The sequence below is a fragment of the Macaca mulatta genome, chromosome 13 (assembly GCF_049350105.2).
Source record: "Macaca mulatta isolate MMU2019108-1 chromosome 13, T2T-MMU8v2.0, whole genome shotgun sequence".
Lineage (NCBI taxonomy): Eukaryota > Metazoa > Chordata > Mammalia > Primates > Cercopithecidae > Macaca > Macaca mulatta.
In genome coordinates this window covers 118196973-118223111 of record NC_133418.1, presented here as the reverse complement: position 1 = coordinate 118223111, position 26139 = coordinate 118196973, and the positions used below count along the sequence as shown (strand labels likewise).

Below are 26139 nucleotides of genomic sequence, written 5' to 3'. Positions count from 1 at the left end.
GGGTCCTGAGGTCTCTATCTTGTATCCATTCTTTTCTCCACATTTCAGTTTTCTTACGTTTGCTTTGCATATAATGTCCACAGATTTTAGTTCTACCAAGCAGGGGGAATAGGGAAAAGATTATGTCTATGTTCATCTTCAGAGAATCTGAATCCCCTTTTATATTTTTGCCCAAAAATGAAATAAATATAGTTTCAAAAAATAGAAAATGGCAAATTATCCCTGTTAGTTATTTAATGACATCCTATTATTAAATTTACTAGCAAGAGAAAAATATTTAATTGCTACAATTGATTATTAAATCCAGAGGTTTTGTGAAGTAACATACCTTAGAGATAAATTGTATAATGCTGCCAAAATTTCATGAGAAAATGTTATTTTGTTAATATATTGTTGTAAAATACTAAAAATTATTAATGGAAAGGCACAGTAATATCCCATAGTTCTTAATAGTACACTATCATGGTGTATTCCAAGTGTGTTTTTAAGTGATTCAAAAGCCTTTGTGTGCTTCCCTTGGAAAACTAAACAAACATATAACCTGTCTGAGATCAAGAGAAAGCAATGATACACCACAGAAATCCACACAATTGTCTAACATAAGTTGGGATCAATGCTGATTGACTGAGGTTCCTTGTTTGTCTTTATTCATTTGTTTGTTCATCATTGAAAGAAATTTAAAATATTTTGCACAGAGAGACCAAAGGTAAATGTTCATAAAAGACAATGATGAGTCACACTTCTACTTACCAACCATTGTATGCCCAAGTAAACTTATTATGATGAATACGTTATTGAAAATATAACTAATAATTCTGATACATATCATTGCTGCTTGATGTTCATCTAAGCAAAGAATAAATTTTAAAATATTTTAAAATAGGAAAATGCAATATTAACTCTTGCTGGATGTGATATATGGGCAAGTCTTTCCAGTTGCTTTTGTTCTCAATTGCCTTATTAAAAAAAACTATAAATTTTTCTTTACACATGACTCCTATGACCTGCTACTGGGGATAAAATAGCATAGGAGCTCAGTAAAGTAACATGAGCAGTGTATTCCTCCTTGCACAGAAAATTGCTTTTCTAGGAATGGAGTCTAAGAAAATATTCAGAAGTACATGATGGGATTTATATATGCTGAAGTGTTCATTAAGGTGTTGATCTATGTAACAATAGAATAAATTGAAACTCTCTTTTTAGGTAGGGTTGCAGCCTCTAGAATAGGGAACAAAATAGTAGGTGCCAGGTATGCCCCATTCTGAAAGTGAGTTTGCTCAGCTATCAGTCAGGCAAACTGACTCTTCATTTGGGCTAGTTCTTTTGTAAATATGCTACCTCAAAAAAGGGCTCCTCTTCCTTCAAACACTTAAGATGCATGTGACTGTTTTTTGTGTGCATCTCAGACCATAAGCTCTGCAGCAGCAGTATACTTGGTTAAACATTGGGTATTTATTATCTGCAATTTTCACTGCCTTACCTGATGAGTATATTTTACCATTTTTACTGTTAAAGCAACTACACTTATAACTGGCTCATAAGATGTAGAGCTGGGTCCAGCTAATTTCAAAATATACGGTGTGAAATACAGATCTGTTTTATCTTCTTTCCAAATGGCTACATAATTTGGGGCATCAATTTCTCCATTATCTTTTTCTTAGTGTTTTCCTAGCTTTCTTTTCAACCTAGGGCTCATCCTTCCAGCTGTACCCAGCCTGAATGAGGATGTCATGTCGTTTATCCCAATAATTTTCTAGGATCTACCTCCAACAGCATTATAAAAAGAGAACGTGTCTCCAGAGAGGGAGGGCATCACTTCCTCCTGTCAATGTTAACTGCCAGGCTGTGTCTATAGACCTGAGTATGTGGAGGTATGGCCAGATATATTTTTCTTTTATTTTTTGTTACAGAAGATAATTTTCCTCTTTCTGCTGAATCTTTTAATCAATCTGCTATAGTTTTCTATGTTCCAATAGCAATAAGTGTGTAGTTAAAACAGAACATGTTAGTTGACATTATTTAGTGGTTATCGTATGACACAAAGTCTGAAGTACCTTGTACGAAGATTAGGTTAAATAGTACAACAACTGTAGATGACAGTTATTGTTTCCATTTTACAGATGAGAAAACTGTGGTATAAGTAAGATAAGCAATACATCCAAGGTCATACAGTCAAACTAGAACTAGGACAGGTCCAATCCCAGTATCCATGACATTAACCTCTACCATCTTGTACCTCTCATGAATAATAAGACATACCAGACCTTTCTGCTGTGGGATTGAGGCAAGGGCATATGACTCACTGTGGGAAGTCACAGAGAATAGGATCAAACTGGGTGGTAGGGAATGCACAAAATGCAACCATTAATCTTCAGGAGGCAATATCCATTTGTCCCCAGCACCCAGCCCAGGCCCTGAAGTGGAAGTACACCCAGGAAGCAGTTGTCAAATAATGAGTTCAGCCTAGTCCCATCAGGCAGAGTTCGGTTTCATCCCTCCAGTCTAGTTTCTTGATGCTTCTGCTGCTTTGTATTCCCCAGGCTGCATGGGAAATTCTGTGTCCAGGTCCCAGAGGTCTGTGAATTAATCCTGCACCTGCCTGAACAATCCATATTTTTTTTATCCGTGTCATATTTGGCAGCATACATAGGAACAGGCCTTTAGATAGCAACTCAGCATTGTCATGTCAGACTGAAGATGCTTCTGGGGTCTTTTCTCTGAACACAACTCCTTTTGAGCAGCAACGACAAAAGCTCCATACCCTAAATCATAAAGGAAGCTCCAGGGAGTAGGAACAAAAATAATGCTTTAATACAAGCGTCCTTTGCAAGAGCTTGCAGCTTGGGTATTCTCAGAACAGCAGGAGAAAGAATATATGAATATAAAAGAGTGCCACTGCAGCCTTCGGAAAGTGTAGCTCCAAGAGTTAATGAGCTGGTGTCTGACTGCCAGGGGCCCAGTGTGTTAATTACCCACAGAGCCCACCCCTAACCCAAAGTCCTCATGAAGTCACTGATGCTACGGTTCAAGACAGGTGCCCAGCTTCACAGTCACCTTCTCAGTCTTGCCAGCCTTGTTCATGAAAAAAATCTCCCTACCTCCAAAACCAGGACAGCTTGAAAGGTCCCTTTGTTCCTACGGGCTGCCTTTCTGGGACAAAGTAGCTGGCTGGCCCTTTGGTATTCTCGATGGTGGCCCAGGCTTTCAAGCTTTTGCACGCCTAAGGAGAAATGTGGTACGCTGCTGGATGCTGGAGCCAATCACCTCATGAATATCTTTATATCAGGGCTTGTTTATGCCTGTTAGGTTCCTGCAGCTCAGCGGGGTCTCTACTGCTCCTAGAAGTGGTGGATTAAAAATTCTGCTGAGTGAAAACACAGGCTGCAACTCCAGGTCCCAAGATACTCTCCGATGATACGATTCTTCTCCCTCTCATCAAACTGAATTGGCAAATGGAAGCCAAGGACAGAATAGCAGAGAATACGGACAGGTCTTCCTATGGATCTATTTTCCCCAAGTGTTTAATCAACTCAGGCTTCCCAATCTGGGTCAGTGCAAATCTATTGTAAGGCTGTAATCAAACTTGTATATTTCATCATAGGCTATAATCAAAAGTGGGCATTTCAACTTCCTTTTGAACAAAGCTATAGTGATTTTGCCTCTTCATGAGGTAGGGAGGGGATGTGTTACTGCTCAAGTCTAACCCAGTCATTCAAAAATGCATTCAATCAAAAAAAACATTGAGAGACTACTGTGTTCCAGACACTATTCCGGGCTTTGGGGATGTATCACTGAACCAGACAATCAAAGCAGCACCCAGCCTCATGGAAATTGTATTCTGACAGTGGGAGGCAAGGGGGAGATGGACAATGAGTAAGATACATAATATTTAAAAGTCAATTGTATGGTATAGTAAAAAAAAAAAAAAAAAAAGTAAGTGAGTAAGTGTGGTGGTTTAGAAAAGAAGATAGGGGGCTCACACTTGTAATCCCAGCACTTTGGGAAGCCAAGGTGGGCAGATCTCTTGAGGCCAGGAGCCTGAGACCTGCCTGCCCTACACGGCAAAACCCCATTGTATTATTCCATTCTCATGCTGCTAATAGACATACCTGAGAGTGGGTAATTTATAAAAGAAAGAGGTTTAATTGACTTACAGTTCAGCATGGCTGGAGAGGCCTCAGGAAACTTAATCACAGCAGAAGGGAAAACACATTTAACGTTTCACCGTTAAGTATAATGTTAGCTTTATATTTGTGGTAGATGTCTTTTGTCAGGTGGAGGGAGTTCCTAGTAGGCTGAAAGGTTTTACCACCAATAGTAGTAGAATTATTTTCACATACATTTTCTGTACTTATTAAAATGATAATATTTTGATTTTCTCAAATGAAGTAGTAAATTGCAATTATTGATTTTTGAATGTTTTACCTTCTTGCATTTGTGGAATAGACTGCACTTATCTGTTTGCTAATATTTAATTAAGGGTTTTTTATATATGTTTTCAGTAGATATTGGTCATTAAATATCTTTTCTTGAAAAGTCATTTTCAAAATGTTTGTGTCAGATTTATACTGCCTTCATAAAATGAACCGGAGTGAGATTTCTCTTCCTCTTTATTTTCTGAAAGGCATTGTGTAAGACTGCAATTATTTCTACTTTAAATTGTTTCTTAATTTTTATGAGTACATAGTAGGTGTATATATTTATGGGGTTCCTGAAATATTTTGATACATGTGTATAATGCATAAATCACACCAGGGTAAATGAGGTATCCATTCCCTCAAAAATTATTCTTTCTTCATGTTACAAACACTCCAAATACACTCTTTTAGTTACTTTTATATGTACAATAAATATTGTTGACTGATTTAATCAGATTATTAGATTTTTCTCTTATTGAATTGTTTAAGTTTTTATATATTCTGATTATTAATTCCTTGCCAGATGGATAGTTTACAAATACTGTCTCCCATTTTGTGGGTTGTCTCTTCACTTTTTTGATAGTTTCCTTTACTGTGCAGAAACTTTTTAACTTGGTGTGATCCCCTTTGTCCATTGTTGCTTTGGTGGTGCTTTGCGGGTATTACTCAAGAAATCTTTACCCAAAAAAATGTCCTGGAGAGATTCTCCAGTGTTTTGTTTCAGTAGTCTTATAGTCTTAGAGTTAAGTCTTTAATTTGTTTTGATTTGATTTTTGTACGTGACAACAGAAATGAGTCTAGTTTCATTGTTCTGCATATGGATATCCAGTTTTCCCAACACCATTTACTAAAGAGAATTTCCTTTCCCCAATTTATGTTCTTGAAATCTTTGTCAAAAACGAGTTCACTGTGGATGTATGAATTTAATTCTGGATTCTCCATTCTGTTCCATTGGTCTATACGTCTATTTTATGCCAGTATTATGTTGTTTTGATTACTATAACTCTGTAGTATAATTTGAAGTCAAGTAATGTAATTTCTTTAGTTTTTTTTTTTTCTTTTTGTTCGGGATAGCTTTGGCTTTTCTGTTTTTTTTGTTGTTGTTGTTTTGTTTTATTTTGTGGTTCCATGTAAAATTTTGGATTTTTTCTTATTTTTACAAAGAATTTCATTGGTGTTTTGATAGATATTGTGTTGAATCTGTAGAATGCTTTGAGTAGTATAGACATTTTAACAATTTTGTTTCTTTCAATCAAAGAGCATGAAATTCTATCCACTTTGTTGTATCCTGTTGAATCTCTTGCATCAATATTTTGTAGTTTTTATCATAGAGATCTTTCACTTCTGGCTAAGTTTATTCCTAGGTATCTTATTTTATTTGTAGCTTTTGTAAATGGGGTTACTTTCTTGATTTCTTTTTCAGATTGTTTGCTGTTGGCATCTAGAAATGCTGCTGATGTTTGTATGTTCATTATCCTGCAACTCTACTGAATTTATCGATTTTAATAGTTTTTTGGTGGGGTCTTTTTTGTTTGTTTGTTTTTCCAAATGTAAGATCATAACATTTCATCTTACATTTGAAAAAAAAATAAAGACTCCACCAAAAAGAGGATTTGACTTCTTCTTTTTCAATGTGGATACCATTTATTTCTTTCTCTTCTCTGATTGCTTTAGCTAGGACTACATTGAATAGCAGTGGTGAAAGTGGGCATCCTTGTCCTGTTGCAGAGTTTAGAGAAAATGATTTCAGGTCCTCCTCTTGCATTATGATACTAGCTGTGGTTTGTCATATATGGCTTTTGTTGTGCTGAGGTATGCTCCTTCTATGCCCAATTTTTTGAGGATTTTTATCATGAAGGGATGTTGAATTTTATCAAATGGTTTTTCAGCATCAATTGAAATAATCATATGTTTTTATTCCTTTATTCTGTTTATATGATGTATCACATTGATTGATATGCTTATGTTAAACCATCCCTGCATTCCTGGGATAAATCCCACTTGGTCATGATGCATAATCTTCTTCTTAATGTGTTGTGGGCAGGGGTTTGGTCCTGGGAATCAGGGCATGATGGGGGATTTGCATGGGAAATCTACAGAGTGGTTGGAGCCAGAGGACCATGATAATACTGTGTCCAAGGGGTAAGGGGCAATATCGAGGCAAAAATGGGAGAAGCAAAATCTCTTATCAGGTCCAAATCATGAGCACACATGCAGGAAAATAAGATGAAATAAGAAAATGGATACACCTAGAAAGAGAATAAGAGTTTTAGAAGAAAAAGTGGAGAGAGGGCAAGGATTTTCAGCAGATAGGATCGAAAACGTCAAATTTCCCTTTTTTGGATGCCAGATATATGCATGCAGATGAGTACATATGGTTTAAATGGAAAGGGCGCCCAGATCCTGAAATATTCTCCCCACCTTCATATTCGTTGCCTCATTTCATCATAAGTTCCTGGTTTCATACCTAAAAGGTTTTGAAATTTTTTAAGATTTTAAATAAATTAGTAAGTACTTAATTGAAAAGTCATTTACCCCAAAATATTATTACATTTATATTTATTTAAAACAAAATGTTATGCTTTATTATCACCAAAAATTCCAACATAGACCATAGGATTATGAAATTATTCTATTTCATATCTTTATAAGTTATTTAGCATAAATTCTAATTTTTTGTGCTCTAAATGAGGAGACTGAGGCCTACATAGATCAAATAGTTTCTCTAAAATTCTAACTGCTGTGACTCTCTACTGCGGTTAGGGAGCGTTTTCTACGTTGGGCTGTATCTAGCAATACTCTCAGTGATGAAACTTAGTGTAATTTTTTTTTAAGAATAAACTTCAATAATACAACTTCTTTGATATGAGAAACATTTAAATGCTTCTTATCAATCCATGAATCAAAGCTCTTATGACATTTTGAGGTTATCTCTGTTTACATGTACCCAGTACTCCTGGAAATACTTAGTAAATTCTTTTTCTAAAAAAAAGCATCAATTCTTCTATGCTCAGATATCATTATGTTATAAATATTAGAAATAGGAAAGATTTCATCCATATTTATACAATTAGAGAATGCATGCTTGTTTGTTTCCAAATAACTTTATATGTCAAAAAGAAAAAGAAAAAAAAACCCTTGCGATGAAACAAGGAGGTAGAGGTGACAGAAATTGGTTTCTCTTCTATAATTATTTTAATTATTTTGAGTTTATTCAGCTAATTCAAAGGCTGGTTCATTCTAGAAAAATAAAATTGATACACAGTCATCAGAGGCTACTTGTGCCAATTTTTTTGAACTACCAAACAGACTTGTTAGTAAGAAATAGAATTGACCAAACTTGAAAAGCCATTGATGAAAATGGACACTTAAATTCCCCATGATGACATGTTTTCTTTTTTCTCTTCAAAAAACTTGGTTTTCACTAAATAAAATGAAATGGTCATACCACAAAGCAAATGCAGCTATCACAAATCTACATAAATGACATTGACTCTATTTCACTGCACATTTTTCACATTTTCACAGCTGTGAAATCTGGAGGCACCTTATGCCAATTTACAATTATGTTCCACAAAGCATTTATTTGGCCTTACTAATTTATAAAATTGTAGCATTTCTAAAGAAATACCACAATGGCATATTATAGTATGGCTTATTTTTTATACCCAGTGCCTGGGTGTGTGGTAAATTGCAGCGGGTCAGTGAATGTGAAAGAGAGTTTCAATATTGTTAAGTGCATATTCACAGCTAAATTTTGGTGTCTTACAAGTTTTAATTGCGCAAAGAAAAGATGACCCTCAGGAAAGGGAAGAAGTGGAGCTGAGTTAATGATTAAAACTAGTTTTCCAAGGGGCTCTGCAAGGGAAAGAAAGTTGACTAACATATGTGCTGGGTAGCCATGCCCAGAGAGAGCAAACACTTTCATGGGTGAAACACTCTTTAGGTTTCAGATCATTTTAGGGACTTGCTGGTGAATGGCTAACCACAAAGGTAACACTTATCAAGTTACTCAGGTTAAGTTCATCATTAAATTTCCTATTTTCTTTCTCCCAGAATCTCCTGGGTTTTGTTTAATGTTGGAGACAGATGGTGCTGACACATTTCAGGTGTTAGTTGACGATATTTTGGTTTTCCTAGGTTTTTTCCAAGTAGATTAAATCCAACAGTACATCACTTGTGTTTCCCAGCATCACAGTCTTTCTCCTGATGCCTGAATCAAATATTTGATCTTTCAACCATACTTATGCTTCCTGCTCTGCCCACAAGTTCTCCCTTCGAACACCATGCACCATCTGTTAAATTGATGTGAGGAGGAAATGAGAAACAGTTACATGAATGTTGCAACTGATTAGTTATCAAGTGATATCTAATTAGCTCATCTCTGATTATTATGTAATTAAAGATATCTATCATATCCCTAGCTCAACCCCAGCACCAAATATTTCTTTTTGTCAGAAGTCAGGAAGGACAATACATCATCCCAGCTTTGCCTGAGAAGCAAGTCAGCTTCACAGCTCAGCAGGTTTTGCTTCAGTTCTTCCTCACTGGTGACCAATTGTCTGAGGCATCCCCTCTCTAAAGCATTGCATGAAATCTTTTCTCACATTTGCTCTGAAGTGGGAAGGGAAATGAGTAAGGACCGTGTTTTTTTTGTTGCTTTTCTATCATTCTGGCTTCAGCTTTTTGTATCTTGCTGAATAGAAAGATGATGTGAAGCCGGCTGTTCCCCTCTCCTTGGCTCCTGGGAGAGGATCTCAAACTCTCGGTCTGCAAAAGCAGGGTGTCAAGAGGACAATGGAGGGTAACGATGGGAAAAGAGAGGCTCACACTTCCTTTCTTCTTTGCATTCTTCTCAAAACTAAGGGAGGTGCTGGGGAGAGAGAGACCTGTAAGTAAGCACACAAGAAATGACTGCAGTGATGACAGGAATAGCTAACTGCTGTTGAACAACACTGTTGGCAAGCAGTGACTATTTTAAATAGAATATACAACATTGTAAGATGTTATATATAACATGCATCTTTTATATGGTAATATGACAATTATTTTAAAAATGAAGAAACTGAGGCTGGGAGAAGTTCACATGCCTTGACCAATCTGTAACTAATATGCAGGGAAGCAATTTGCAGACCCTGGTCTCTGCCTCCAGAAGCTCAACTGTGCCCTTAACAATCCATAATAGTAATTTGCCAACAGATACATTACGTATCTTTCCGATCTTCAGTGTTCCCATCTACAAAACGAGGATGGAAATCCTTACTTCAAGGGGTTTTTGTGAGAATTATATAAGTAAATGTGTCTAAAAGTCCTGATTTTAATACATGACTCATGGATGTTCAGTTCGTTTTTAATTTAACCTGAATTTCTGTAGCTATCATAGTCTGATTTATGTAGCATATCTTTAAATGCCAACAATATGTCAGACACCAAGAATGCTGTGATAAATAAGATATCCAGGAATCTTTCCTCAATAGCCCCTCGTCTAATGAGGGAGTCAAATATGTATATAAAATGAACATGGTACAGAAAGATAGATATTACCAAGTAACTCTGAAATGTCTGGGAAACCTTAGAAAATCATGTAAAAATTGAGATTCATTCTGAAGGGTGAATAAGAGTTAATGAGGGAAACACAGGTGAGTAGAAGGATGTTTCTGTATAAAATGTGTCAAAGCATGATTATATGAAACTACATATTTAATTTTTACTGATTTTTAATAATTTAATGGGTTTCTGCAGCCATCACCACTGGGCATTTTTAGAACATTTCCAATACTCTCCAAAATTGCCTCGTACTGTCAGCTCCCACCTACATTACCAAATCACTGATCTGCTTTCTGCTTTTAGAGTTGCTTTTTTAGAAATTTCATATAATGAGATCACATTATGTAGTCTTTTAAATCTGACTTCATTCACTTAGTATAATGTTTTTGAGGTCTATTTGTGTTGCAGTAGATATGAGTAGTTCATTTATGTTTATTCCTGGACTGTATTCTGTATTTCATGTACATACAGGTCACATGTGTTTATCCATTCATCAGTTGACAGACAATTGCATTATTTCTAGTTTGGAGTTAGGAAGAATAATGCTTCTATGTCATTCTGTGCACCTGTATTTATTTCTCTTGGGCAGATATTTAGGACTGTAATTACTGAGTCATATATTATGTGTTTAACTTTTTAAGAAATATTAATATATAAATAATTTACCAAAGTTTCTGGACCCTTTTACCTTCTGTCTAGCATTTTTTAGTATTCTACTGTTCTATATTCACTTCAACTGTTAGTATCCGGTTTTTTAGTATAGCATTCTAGTAGGTCTCTAATAAAGACCATCGTGATTTTCATTAGCACTTCTTTAGTGACAGTGCAGTCTAATGCATTTTCATGTGCTTAGTAATCATATGTGTATATTTATATATACATGTTTATATACATAAGTATATATTAAATATGTATAAGTATGTATATAGAGGGGATATGAAATATTTATTAAAATCTTTCCTATTTTTTACTTCAGTTGCTTGACTTCATATTGTTGAGTTACATTCTGAATATAAGTCTTTTATCAGATATTTGGTTTGCAAATATTTTCTCCTTGTCTGTGCCATGAATTTTTATTTTAAGGTCATGTTAGTTGCAAAACTTTTATCAAATTCGTTTACCAAGTTTTTGTTTAATGAATGCTGTTTTTAATATCATATCTAAGACATGTTTGTTTTATCCAAAATTGCAAAGATTTCATTCTTTATTTTCTTCTAGACACTCTATATTTTTAGTTTTAGCATTTAGAAATATGACACATTTTGAGATAATACTTGTATATGGTGTGAGTTAAGGATCTAAGATTATATTTTTTATTAAGACATCTCATTGTCCAGCATCATATGTTGAAAGCATGATTCTTTTTCAAATTAGATTTCCTTGATACCTTATTTCCAGCCTCCCTATTGTATTCCTTGGATATATGTCTATCCTTAAACCAGTACCACAGTGTTTCTTGATGCTGTAGCTTGATATTAAATTTAAAAATTTGGGAGTGCAACTTCCCTAATTTTTTTTCAATTTTTTAATTCATACTCATTTGCATTTTTACATAAATTATAACATTACTCTGTCAGTTTTTCCATAAAAATTCTGCTAGGCCAGATATACCTGTAGTCTCAGCTACTGGGAAGGTTGAAGCAGTAGGATCAGTTGAGCACAGAAATTCAAAGCTTTGGTGCGCTATAATTGCACCTGTGAATAAACACTGCACTTTAGTGTGGGTGACATAAAAAGCCTGCTAGGATTGTGCCAGGGATTGCCTTGAATCTATAGATCAATTAAAGGAAATTTTCTATCCTAAAATTATTGAGTCCTTATTTACATCTTCTCGATTTTTCTTAGCAATATTTTGTAGTTTTCAGCAAAACTCTTATTTTATTAAATTAATTCTTAGTATTTTATTATTTGTGTTATTGTTTAAGTAGAATTCATTTCTTTATTTGTTGTTAGTATGTAGAAATAATATTTTTTGTTGTTGTTGATTTTGCATCCTGTGAAATTTCTGAACTCATCTATTTGTTCTAGTAGGGTTTTTAAGATTTTGTTTGTTTGTTTGTTTGTTTGTTTGTTTTGAGACAGAGTCTCGCTCGCTCTCTGTTGCCCAGGCTGGAGTGCAGTGGCGCGATCTCAGCTCACTGCAAGCTCTGCCTCTCGGGTTCACGCCATTCTCCTGCCTCAGCCTCCCGAGTAGCTGGGACTACAGGCGCCCGCCACCACGCCCAGCTAATTTGTGTGTGTGTGTGTGTATTTTTAGTAGAGATGGGGTTTCACCCTGTTAGCCAGGATGGTCTCGATCTCCTGACCTTGTGATCTGCCCACCTCGGCCTCCCAAAGTGCTGTGATTACAGGCCTGAGCCACCGCGCCCGGCCTAAGATATTCTTTAGAATTTTCTACAAACATTATCAAGTCATCCACAAATAAATACAGTATATTGATTTTGTATCATATGAAATTAGTAAATGATTTATTTGTTCTGGTAGCTTTTAAAAATGTATATTCTTTAAGATTTTCTGCATGTATTATCATGTCTGTAAGCAAAACCAATTTTCTTCCTTTCCAATTTGGATTCCTTTAATTTGTGCCTTTATTAGAAACTTAGTAAAAACTTGAATAGGAGTAGTGAAAAAAGAAATATTCACTGCATTCCTTATGTTATGTGGAAAGCACTCAATCTTTCACTGTAAAGAGAGATATTAGCTAGAGGTTTTTCCCATATCCCTGTACCACTTAGAGAACATTAGCTTCTATTCCACATTAAAAAAAAAGGTTTTATCATAAATAAGTGCTACCTTTTGTCAAATGTTTTCTGAATCTATTGAGATAATTATGTATTGTGCCCCCCCTTTATTCTATCAATACTTGTATTACATTGATTAGCTTTTATATGTTAAACTAACTTTGTATTTCTGAGGTAAATCTCACTTGGTCTTCAATTATAATCATTTTTACATACTGCTGAAATTAGATTGCTAATTTTTTGAGGATTTTTACATTTATGTTCAGGAGGGATATCGATGTATATTATTTTTTATTTTTTTTAGTGTCTTTGTGGGGATTTTGTATCAGAGTTATACTGACCTTACAGAGTGCGTTGGAAGTGTTTTCTCCTTCTCTATTTTCTGGAATAGTTTGAGTATGATTGGTATTTATATTTACTCTTTAAATATTTGGTAGAATTCACCAGTAAAGCCATTTACACCCGGTCTTCTCTTTCCAAAGAGATTTTTACATTAAAGAGTCAATATATTTACTTCCGATAGGTCTATTCATATTTTCTATAAATCAGTTCTTGAGTCAGTTTCAGTACTTGATGGTTTTCTAGGAATTTTTTTTCCATTTAATATATGTTGTCATATTTTTGTCAAAAAGGTGTCTCAACATTTTCTTAACATATTTTACGGTATGTGTAATGATGACCCTTCTTTCATCCCTGAAAGTGGTAAGTTGATATCCTCTCTGTTATCGACTGAATGTCGGTGTTCCCCTAAAGTTCCCTTGTTGAAATCTCATCCTCAGCGCGATGGTATTTAGAAGTAGGATCTTTGAAAGATAATTAGGCCATGAGGGTAGAGCCCTCATAAATGGAGTAAGTGCCCTTATAAGAAGAGGGCAGAGAAGTGTGTAGCTCTCATTTCACCAGCGAATATAGGGAGAAGTTGGCCATCTTCAACCCAGAAGAGAGTTCTCACAGCACCTGCTGGGACTCTGATAGTGGACTTGCAGCCTCCACAACTCTGAGAAATATGCTCCTGTTTTAAAGCCAACCAGTCTATAGTACCATGTTGTAGCAGTTTAAACTGACTAAAATATTCCTTTTTTGCATAGTCAGTCTAGCTAAAGTTTTATCATTTTAAAAAATATTTTTCAAAGTCAATGCTTGGTTTTATTAATTTTTTCTATTTTGTGTTCTATTTTATTTTCACTCTGTTCCTTTATTAAATATTCTTGATACAATGTTTGGATATAATTTGTTCTTCCATTTCTAGTTTCTTAATATAGAGCTTAGATTATTTATATGAGACCTTTCTTTGTGTGTGTATGTGTGTGTGTGTGTGTAAAGCTATAAATATTCTTCTGAACATTGCTTCAGCTACAAACCATAATTTTATGTTGTTTTAGTTTCATTCAGTTAAAATTCATTTCTAATTGTCTCTTTGGTATCTTCATTTATCTTTTTCTTACTTAGAAATGAGTTGTGTTATTTCCAAAACTTTGGAAATTCCCAAATTTTTTTTCTCTTGTTGATTTCAAATGTATTCCGTTTTGTTTAGAGAACATACTTTGCATGATTCCAATTCTTTCAAATTTATTTATAATTTTTTTGTAGAACATCATATGGTTTATCTTACCCAAAGTTACAGCAGTTTTTCATAAATAAACATTTCTGAATGTGTTACTTTGATTTAGAAAATTTCCAGAGCTCTGAAATGATTGTTTTTGACAATTGATTTAGTTCCCACTTGCTTTTGGGGGAGAGGGTTTGCCTATCTTATTACTCTGCAATAGCCAGAAGTCCAACCTCAATTAAATTATGTAATTTAAAATTTTATAGGGCCTTGATGTTTGACTGGCATTTGATTTTTCCCGGTAGGTGGTAAGCTCTTTAGATTCATATTCATCTTTGTGTTTTACATGGCACCTATCACAGGGTTCGCAAATTCCTTAACTTCAGTGATTGGCTTTCCAATGCACTTTTCCATTAGAAAACTCATTGAATGACTGAACAGATTCATACAAAATGTCAATTTTAAAAAGATCTCATATTGTCATTCTTTCGTTCATTGATCAAAAAAGGAATTTCCACCATTTTAACATGCATCGATTAGAAAGTAATAATTTGTTAAGAGGTTTATCAAAACACTTGTTTTAATGCTAGAAAACTGTTGAGTGAAGATCAGCACAGCAATCTCAGTATTCACTGAATCAAGTTTAAAGGGATATTACCAATTTCTGCTGGGAGCATTTTAACAACAGGCAATAGCTTTAATAGTAGCGAATTTAAATCTGATACTACTTTTTACAGTATATGTTTTAGGATAATGGTTCATAAAGCACAGAGCCTAGAGGACCAATTTCCAAGCCAAAGTGGGAGGTGGGGCTCACTAGGGCTGTATTATTGTTTACTTTTATATTTGAGTCTGAGTTATTACTTTCAGATGTTTGTAAGAGCCACCTTTGCTTCTCTCACTCAGGCTATTTACAAAAGTTTCCCTGTACAGTTTTATCTAATCTCCAGTAATATATATGCTGAATTCTTTAATCTTTTTGACTTTTTCATGATAAAAAGTCACACACTTTAATTCCATTTTCAGCAAAAAAATAATTCAATTAAAGTTGTATACAAAAATTATTCAGAGAAAAGTATTCAGAGAAAAATTGCCTTTAATTTTAACCTCATTTTCCCTAATGACACTGGTTAAAATAAAATAGGGTGAAATCAAGCTAATTAAGTACATACGTAAATAAAATCATGACTGTTCTTGAGACTCTTGGTCAGATAGCAGATCTACTGGTCTTACAGTTAGTAACCATGCTCCTTAGGGTGACAGAATGGAAACAGTCCCTCATTTAGTCTAGCCAAAATTTCCATAGTAAATTAATTTGCAGACTTTCTTTGTAAAATAGTGTTGGAGAATGTATGAGTGACCTTATATAAGTCCATTATGTTTTATTATGTTTACAGAAACAATAAAGATGTAGTACTAAACAAAGATAAAAGCAGAGGAGTTGTATTACTTTTAAAATAATATTGGCTGGGCGTGGTGGCTTGCACATCTGTTAGCTCAACACTTTGGGAGGCCAGGAGTTTGACATTAGCCTGAACAACATAGTGAGATCCCGTATCTATTGAAAAAAAAATTAGCTTTGCCTAGTAGTGCATGCCTATTGTCCTAACTGCTGGAGAGGCTGAGGCAGATGGGATTGCTTGAGCCCAGAATTTGGAGATTGCAGAGAGCTATGATTGCACCACTGCACTGCAGCCTGGATGATGGGGCAAGACCCTGTCTCTAAAATAAATAAGCCTGGCACTGTGGCTCACATCTGTAATCCCAGCACTTTGGGAGGCCAAGGCGGGTCAATCAACTGAGGTCAGGAGTTCAAGAGCAGTCTGGCCAAAATGGCTAAATCTCACCTCTACTAAAAATACAAAAATTAGCCAGGTGTGGTGGCACGCACCTGTAATCCCAGCTACTCGGGAGTCTGAGGCATGAGAATCACTTGAACCCAGGAGGCGGAGGCTGCAGTGAGCTGAGATTGCTCCACTGCACTCCAGGCCTGGGTGACAGAGCAAGACTGTCTCAAAAAAAAAAAAAATATATATATATATACACAAAATATATATATATTTATTTATTTATTTATATTTAATTACCTAATTAATTAAATAAAATATTATTGATGAGCATTATGTTATTAATTTCCATTTATAGTCTTGCTTATTAAAATTATTTAGAATAGTTCTCTTCACAATTCCCATTTTGCCCCTTGTTTTGAGGTGATGTAAACAATATCTCTACTTACATAGTTTTTAACTCATATGTTATCTGACTGGTTCTCCAGCTAATACCAATAGTTTTAAAACTATTTCTCTAATGTCTTCATCACACATGCCAGTTGTTACCATAATCCCAGAGACGCAGAGAATCAGCTGTAAATGGTAAGAATGATCTTACAAAGTGAGGATTTAAACTTTTCATAGCTTGGGGGGTTATTTCTCAAACTTCCACCCTATTCCTGGGATATGGCCTTCTTCTGCCTGTGATATCTTTGTACCAAATCACATTACTTCCATGGGCACATTTCTCAAAAACCAGAAAGAAGTGCACAGATTCTGGCCTTCTTCACCTCATTTCTTCCAAAACTACTGGTTCAAAATCTCTTCTCTGATTATAGTTCTTGGGAGAAAATTTTCATCTTCCTTTACTAAATTCAGCTCTCAGTTTTTTTGTTTTGTTTTGTTTTTCCTTTTCAAAATAATGAAAACATCTACAAACATTTTCAAGTCACCATTTGTACCAGTTGTGCATAGGATAAAAATCCCCAGGTTTTTAAAAAGTTATATAAAAATAAACTCACTCACACTAAAATTGGTAATTTGGAGTTTTATTGATTGAATAGGGATTATTTTAGACGTGGATGATGAATATAAGCACACCAAAATTCCAAGGATTGCTATTAGTAATATAGTTCATATTTTTGAAAAATCTGAATTTTATATATATTTAAATGCTTGCTTTCTCTTCCTGTATTCCCTCCATGACACTAATAAAGCATTAAAATGAAAAATGCCTTTTATTTAGATTACCATTCAAATTTGTATCTAGTTCTGTCTTCCATTCACATTTTTCTGTAAAACTCATGAAACTTTCTTAGCCAGAATCTCGCAGCAGTTTTAGCAACTTTTCTAAAAAACAAAACAAATAAATAGACAAACAATAAAACTTCACAAATTTTAATGGGGCCATACAAACTCTAAAAGTTGAAAAGACATTTACACTATCTAGTCTATTATCTAGTTCTTAAAATCTGCCAGAGGTTACATGTTTTGCTCTAAGTCACACTGCTGGCTAAATTAGAAACACAGCTAGAATTCTGGCATTCTGACCGGGAATCCAGGGCTCCTTCCGACTGAATTTGCGGTTCTGGCTTTGAGTCCAAAAATGACTAAGTGATATCCTGGAAATATATCAGATCTGCAGAAATGTGCGTGACTTCAATGAAAATATTTGTTCAGGCTGTGCAGGGTGGCTCACGACTATAATCCCAGCACTTAAGGAGGCAGAAGCAGGAGGATAGCTTGAGCCCAGGAGTTGGAGACTAGCCTGGGCAACATAGCAAGACCCCAGTCTCCACACAAAGGAAAGCAAAAACAAAACAATAAAATATTTGTTCAGAGGGCAAGGAGCAAAAGATATTGGTGAACTCCTTTCCTTTGGAAATAACATATTAAGTATCTTGTATATTTTCACCCAGCATTGGTATGTCATGACTGATCTGGTGCTAAATAAGTTAGATTGGTGCTAAGATGCACACAGCGAAGCTTAAAGAAAACATGAAAAGGACACCAGGTCTTTCCAGGCAAGGAAGCTCCATTTCGTCCATGAATGGCGCTTTGAGCCTCTAAATACATTCATCTCTCTCATTGCTTTAGCTACAAAAGGTCTGTTATTGGAGGATTGTCCCAACAAGTGTAAGGCACTGTTTAATGAAGGAGAACAGGAACAGCTTGATTGCATTCCTCTGCCACTAACACTTTGCTCTGGTTATCTCTGTGGAATTTTTTCCCAAGAAATCCTTTGGCTGAATGTGGAGGAACAGAGGGGAAGGACCTGGGGCTGTTGCGGCAGAGGAGCCCCGCCTCTGCAGGTTTCACCTACACTATGGAGATGCTGTGCAGCCAGGGGTGAGGGTGTCCTGGCTTCCACAACCACCACCATATTCCCCTGTCCCTTGCAACCTGGTCTTCCTGCTGTGGCTACTAACATCTGTTGCCTCCCCGCTCATCGCTGCTCCTCACACACGTGAGGTTTTGAAAGTTATCATGCTGGATATTGTTAAGTTGTTGATCCTTCCAAGAGCAGCTGCTGCGCTACCATTTATAAAAGGCCAGGAAGACTCCAGCTCCCTTTGTCCAGCACATTCTGATTGTGGTCAATCCCAACAGAAACACACGTAGTGAAATGAAGGCCGGGTATGTGGGTCTTTTCCTACGCTGCAAAATGGATTCATTGTTCTGTGGAATTTGAGCCTGACCAGGACAGCAGGACTTAGAAGCCCCAGGACTGAAAATAAACTCCACAGTCTTTCAGATTCACAGGGGTCAGGACAGGAGGAGACCTAAAAGAATCTCATGTTCCAAAGACAAACTCTACTGCCACCAAACACCCACATTCTCGGAAGTCGAGAGTATTTGGACGTCTCCCAGTGCCAGACTTGCTTGCATTTCACATCTGGGTGTGGTGTTGCCCCAGGGCTAAGATAAACTCATGGTGGGGAAGTCCTGGGACACCGAAGTGTTCAAGAAATATCTTTTCTCATTCAGGAATTATTCCCCTATCAAATCCCGGAAATTATCTTGGGAGTCAGACAGAAATTTAAGTCCCATCATCACGACTGCCTTCACAACCACCACTGCCATAACCGGTCATCCAAATGACTTGCCCAAGGCCACACAGCTGAGACATTCCAGGCCAGGACAACCATGCAGGCCCCTGACTCTGGGCCCTGTGCTCCCTCCTCTTCACATCGTAAGTTAAAGGGACATTCGTTATTTTTAGATGATCCAAGGGCGGATGTGTAGGAAGATAGTTGAGAAAATACGCATTAGGCCAAATTTTATAAGTATAAATTGATTAAATAATATAATAAAAATTTAAATATATATTCAGAGATATATATGAGAAAGAGAAACAGAGATGATAGAAATGATGAAGACAGAGACAAGGTAATATGACTCTAGGAGACCAGGGAAGGTCACAGATCTCAAAACACGACCTCTCAAACTGCTGGCTGCAGGTTGTAATTCAATTATTCATTCAGCAAGAATGTATTTATCAAGTCCTTAAGATTAAAGTGATAAACATGATTCAGCTCCAGCCCTGGAGAAGTTCAACATTTGGAAGGAGCAGAGGCTAGTATTAAGTATCGTGGATGCCTAGAGGAGAAAGACATGTCTTCTATTTTGGGCATAGACATTGGTGAAAATCCCAACGTTGTCAGTAAAATGTATCATTTTTAAATGTGGTCAATCATTCATCTCTACAGATGGCAATGAAGGACAAAGACTCTGGATGAAGTATAGCAGGAGAAACTATTATAATAGAGCCTTCAAGAAGGAATAAAACGTGGGATATGGGAAAAGATAACATGAGCATAGGAGAGAAAGTGCTGGCTCTCAAAGCAAATTTTATTCATTTGTATGAAGGTCTGACAGGGACGATGAAGATGAGTCATGAAGATAAGGGTGAGTCACCAAGTTTTCAAAGATAACTTTGAAACACATCTCAAGTTTTATAGACAAACCATACTCTAGTGCAATAATGGAGTCAATAGGTCCCTGGTTCAGCACGGCAGGTCTAAGAGCATACTTAATGTATTCATTAAGTAAACATTTATTGAATAGATCTGATATATCAAGAACATGACCAGCATGAATGTAAAGGGATGAACAAGACATAATAACTGTACTTACGAGATTCAATGTGTGGTGGCCAAGCCAATAGTCTAGGAGCTAAAACTAACCTTTGTTCAATCTAGGACTCCAGGACCAGATGCCCATCATGGAAAGCAGTTGTGTTTGCCTTCCCACAGTGAAATGCAGTCGTACATACAGGACACGGTTCATGTCTCCTAAAGTGGTGATAGATGAAGACTAAGGTTTCTCTGTCTCCATGTTAATGCATCTTCCTGTTAGGCATCTATCACTGTCAGCATCAATTGAATTTTTTCTGAACTTGCCATGTATCCATCAATACTTCTGAGCATTGCCTGCCACTGCCTACTCTTCTTTCACCATTATGTTTCATTATTATGCCCTACCTCCTACTACCTAAAATCCCCTGAGACTTGCTTTCTCTATTTATTGCAACAATGTCACTGCCACCGCCCAAGTCCAGGCCCTAGTCATATGGCTCACACATTATCAGCCACAGCCTTCTAGCTTGCCCCCTCCCTCTGAGTCTCATATCGCCAAATATATCCGAGAAACCGTTGCATAAATGATCTTTCTAAACAGCATACCTAATCGTGTTTCAGTCCTGATGTAAATTCACCAGAGACCTCTTCTTCTTCTGTCTCCTCTCATACACCCTAGCTTGAGTGTCCCGTGCATACTCTCCATCCTAGCGCATGGCTTTGTGGACAGACTCTACTCTGGTCTCATCACCTCCATGCACCATTCTCTCCAGTTTTGCTTCAATATTTGCTGTTCCTTGCTCATTGGCCTTTATACAGGCCATTTACACAACTAGAATGCCCTTTCTTCTCCTTCATCCAGCAGCTGACACCTACTTCTACATCAAATCTAAGAACAGCTCACTTCTTTCAGAAGTTTCTCCCCTACTGGCTAATTTAAATGATTACAGGCTTACATGATATCCAAGTGGATAAGGTTATTATAAGTTTTCCTCACTGCTTTGTATTTACTACTATATTTCTCTTGCTTCCCACTAAATAGTCAAAAAGTAGTTGATAGAGGGAATAAAGGGTAAACAAATGAATGAGAATCTTGTCATCTCTCCTCCCTTGTTTTGCTTTAATTTATTTTCAAATTGGAGAAGGGAAAAAAATGATTCCTTAAAAACAAACCAAAAAATGCCCTTAAAAATGAGCAGAGAAATTCTACCCCTCGAATCCCACCCTACTCTAGAAAGCTGAGAAAATGTAAGTATTCATTGTTTGGAGGAATATTCTCTTCCTTTTCCTGTCTCCAGTGGCTCCTTTTCCTGAAGAAGGTCAATGGACCGCATGGGGCCATTCAAAGCCAGCCAAGGTCACATGGATGGGGTTTGCTGGCTTCATCTCAGAGGATCTCCGGTTGAGTTGAATAAAGTTGCAACTTTATACATTTGGCTCATGCAAAGTCTTTTTAAAATAAGACTCTTCCATCTGAATTTCAAAACTTATGCATATAGGACTTCCCCATTCCCTAAAGACTCTTATTTCTAGCTGAGTTCCAACATCACTTGTGCTCACAGGATGCATAAAACAAATTATCCTTCTGGTCCACACCCTGAATTTCACAGAATTAGACATTTTTCCTGTCTCCTAGGAAGATGCAAAATTTATTACATCCAGTTCTCAGAAATACATACAGTTAAGCAAGTCATTTTCTACTTTGTATCATTCTAATTCCTACTGGTACTTCTTGAAGCCTCCAATGAGGCAAATCTTCATAATAACTTTAATAAAATCTTACTACCCCATATTTTCCTCATGTTACTGAGCCATGATAAACTGCAATGTAACTGAGTGAAATGGAGAGTCGGTTGAGGTGGGCATGGTAGGGAAGCATCAATGTGCTTTCTGTGCTCTCTTGTTCAATTATCCTGCAGGGGAATTCTCTAATCACGGCATATTCAGCTTAAATAATAGAAAAATGGAAAACTTTACCTAGAGAGGGTGAATGAATCATCTCATACAATAATTTTGCTTTATAAATGAAAAAAAACAAACAGAGAAAGTAATTTGTCTGTGACTACAGTCACTGGCAAAGCTAGATGCAGGATCTTGACTATAAGTATTAATATCACTAATTTGAGAGGTCCAGGAAGATCCTAACATCCTGAAAAAAATGTTCTGGGAGATATGTATGCATAGAAAGGATTTTGGCTTCATCCACTTCAAAAAGCTCAAGACAGTAAAAAATGTTGAGAGTTATATTCAAAGATCCTGTAAGCTCAAGGAGTCTCTTATTCTACAAAACATTCTTTGCACCTGTGTTATCTCTAGTATAAGTTCAGAAGAAGAAAAAAACTAAAATTTTCCTTTTTTCCCCCAAACACAAGTCTTATTTCAATTGAATTTCTTTCTTCCTTAGAACTTATAGATAAGCTTTCGCACAACAAAATAGTTCAAGGAACTTTAAGTTTTTCAATAGATTCACAAGTAGGTTTTATTTCTACCTTCCTTTAAGAAAATACGTAGCAGTATTCAAATCTTTGTGACCATCAAATTTTACCATATTGGGAAATTTTTGTCTAACAGTAACTCTATTAAGTGCATTGCCCAGAAGACCACAAAATTCCTAATATACCAGTCCAGATAGACTCATAGCATTCATAGCATTATAGATGAAGCTGAGAGGACCTCAATTCCCATCTAGTGAAAGTCTCCACTGTTAGAAATAACAACGACTTCCAAAGGGGAGTGACTTGGAGAAGAGTATATTGTAGCTAGTGGCCAAGGAGCCCAGGACTCAAAAAAAAAAAAAAAAAAAAAAAAAAAGAGGCCAGGTGGGGGCATTATATGAGTTTTGGGACTCATGATGTTAATGCTTCTTGGTACTCCTTCAACATTGGTAAAACATACAGTAGGCATTAGGTGAGGTTCAGGCATGGACCATGATATCATGGATGGAGAGACGAACAAAGAACTGTTCCTCTCCTTGGACTCATAAATGAATGAGAGAAAATAGGTTTCTTCTAGAATATCTGTTGACATATGAAGTGTCTCAATTTTCAATATGTGTCTCTACAATGACCCAGATGTTCAGAACAACTTTCATTAAACCCTGCTAACTCAGATTCAGTTTGCCCCCAGAGACCATGATAAAGATGAAGATGATGGTTGAGTATATATTATTGGTAACAAGAAACAGTATTTTTATACACTGAAGTCACCTAACATCTCACTTTTTTTATCTTTATAGGTCAAAAGTGCTTTCATCCAGTGGAAATAATGACTTCATATTGCAGAAAAAAGGAAAGATGACATTTGGTTTGCTTTATTAAAGACTTAGTCTATTAATTATAAATGAACCTTTGTACACGGTCACTGAGAGGCAAAGTGTAATGTGACTTTTATATCCAAGAAAGCATGAAAACATCAACATGACTGTTGGCCCTGTGAGATGGAGGTCTCAAATCTGTAGTCTGGTTAACCCTCTTCCTTTAATGTTGCTTTAATGTTTTCTCTTTATTTATTACTTACGAAGCCTCTTGCACACCAGGTAGTCTGCAGAGGCTAGAAAATCAGAGATGAATAAAACTTGATGCATATCTTCAAAGTGCACAGAGAAGGCTGGAACCAGTGGTGAATCTTTGCACAATGAAGAGGGAGGTGGTCCTACCTGGGAGTGTGCTGGGGAAGTTCTGTGCATGAACGTGTGAGGGGTTCTGTAAGAATCACCACCTGCTCACCAAATCCTACCACATCCTGTAGCTCAGGTGAATTCTCCAAATGTATCTAGGATACCTGGATGATATTGAGGAAAATTATAAAAGAATGCTGGAAAGCAATTATATATGCAATTGTGTGCTACTCAGATACCTTCTTACATTAGACTCTGGAGTAAATTAACCAGGGGCAGTTTGCAGAACCCCTGATTTGAGATAAAATGTTGTAGCCACTAGCACTGCCCCTCATGCCCCAATTGTGAAAACTTCTCTCATGTTGCAGAATATGGGAGAGCAGTGTCTGATGGCAATATGCTATAGGAAGTCAAGCAGGCTGGTATGGTTATAACCAGAAGCCAGGTCACACACAACCAGGTGGTGAATACTCATCAAAACAGGGACAACCATGGCTTGACACTAAGGAGCCTCTGCGTGGAATAAGAGTAATCATTGCAATCTTACCAAGTTCAGAGGTCAGCACACAATGATCTTGATTTCAGCTGGAGCTATACATCATTCAACCAGCCACTGATCATGCCTCATTTTATCAATGCTGAGAGCAAAGAAATCCTGCCCATCATAAAAGACAAGGCCCTATCTCAAGATTTTAAAATCTAGCTTGGATACCAATCTAGGGAAAAAGTAGTATCTCCCAAACATCCTTTCCCCTTCCTTGAAATCTCTCTTGTTCCTCTTCTGATTCTTGTTTCTTTCTGCCTTTCTATTCTAATGATTTTCCCTAATTTTACACCCAGGAATAATTATTATATTAATAGTTTCTATTATAATAAAAGCTAACATTTTTCTAAGTGCTTACTTTGCACCAGACTCTTTCTGAAAAGCTTTGAGTATATTGGTCCATTTAATCCCCATAATAAAGTTAGAAACTATTTTAACCAGTCATATATTTTACTTCCAATATGAATCATTCAGAAGTGAAATGACTTGCCGAAAGCCACATAGTGATTAAGCAGGGGAGCTGGCCTTCAGATCCTGCAACTTCACCTTAGAGCTTGATCCCATAAGGATTGCTGTCCTCTCTGCTCACTGCCTTGTCCTCACAGCCCAATTTCATCACACGTGTGTTACAGCTGACTCCAGTAGGAAATCCAGCTTCTCTTTGGCCCATATGATGTTTAAAACACCTCTTAAAGGTTTTGCCTTTTGTGTGAGTCCTGTCATTTTTGATGGTCCCAGGAATGGCCAGTATGACTCTCCACTCTGCTTGGCTCAAGGTTGATTTTTCATGACTCAACATGGAATCACCAATAATGTCTTTGTGAACTGTCCATAATAAAAATTAGGAGGGTCTTTAGAAAGATGTGGCTTTTATTCGGTTTAAGAATGACAAAATATTAAAATCAAACCTAAATTACTGTTCATGTTATAATTTAAATTTTGGGAGATGTGGTAGGGGCTCCACCATCTAATCTAAACTATTTCTCTCCAATTGAAAGAGGAAACTTTTTGCAATCCCAAATGGCTAATTTCATGATACTACAGAGAGCCTTACGCCTTCTTTTTTTTTTCTTTTTTGAGATGGAGTCTTGCTCTGTCACCCAGACTAGAGTGCAGTGATCTCGGCTCACTGCAACGTCTGCATCCCGGGTTCAAGTGATTCTCCTGCCTCAGCCTCCCGAGTAGCTGGGATTACAGGCATGCACCACTACTCCTGGCTAATTTTTATATTTTTAGTAGATACGGGATTTCGCCATGTTGGCCAGGCTGGTCTCGAACTCCTGACCTCGTGATCCACCCACCTTGGCCTCCCAAAGTTCTGGGATTACAGGCGTGAGCCTACACCTTCTTTTTATGGATAGACACACAGTAGTGACAATGATGCTGAAAGACTTAGGTCCATCTGAGTTTCAAACACATGGCCAACTAAAATGGGAGAAAACATTTTCTGGGTCCACCTACCCCAGGAAGGGGGCTCATGAATGTGAGAAATGTTTCCGAGAAAATTTGCTAATCAGCAAAGCAACAAAATAGTAGGTGGCCAAGGTCTCTGGCAACAAGCCAAATCCCTGGAAAGAATCATTCACACTTAACGCTGGAGAGGTCATCAAGTCCAACCTTCCAAATTTGCACCCTCTTACTCACTATGATCATTTCCTCCTGGATCTTAGGAATCTTCTTCTCTAGCTTCAGCTTGAAAAAACAATAGCAGTGAGATGTTGACCAACTCCTATGCCCACCTGCTCTCTTTGTGCCTTTAGTTGTTGAAGTATTTATCCATCAATAACTACATATAATAGGTGATATATAGATGAAATCCGACTCTCTAAGGATTCCATCTGCTTGTGATGATGGGTACATCACACCTCCCTGTATT

General features: G+C 36.7%; 1 long non-coding RNA gene across 2 annotated transcripts; it reads right to left on the bottom strand.

The window, feature by feature from the left end:
• Positions 1 to 17247: 17247 nt before the first annotated feature.
• On the bottom strand, positions 17248 to 26112 carry LOC144333972 (uncharacterized). Of its 2 annotated transcripts, none has more exons than XR_013403111.1 (3): positions 26003 to 26112; positions 24810 to 25088; positions 17248 to 17374 (listed from the first exon to the last, which is right to left on the bottom strand). It is a non-coding gene; the product is annotated as an uncharacterized LOC144333972 (long non-coding RNA). The 2 variants fall into 2 exon arrangements; XR_013403112.1 differs by lacking the exon at positions 26003 to 26112 and adding an exon at positions 23839 to 23883 and having other exon boundaries at positions 24810 to 24928.
• Positions 26113 to 26139: the final 27 nt, after the last annotated feature.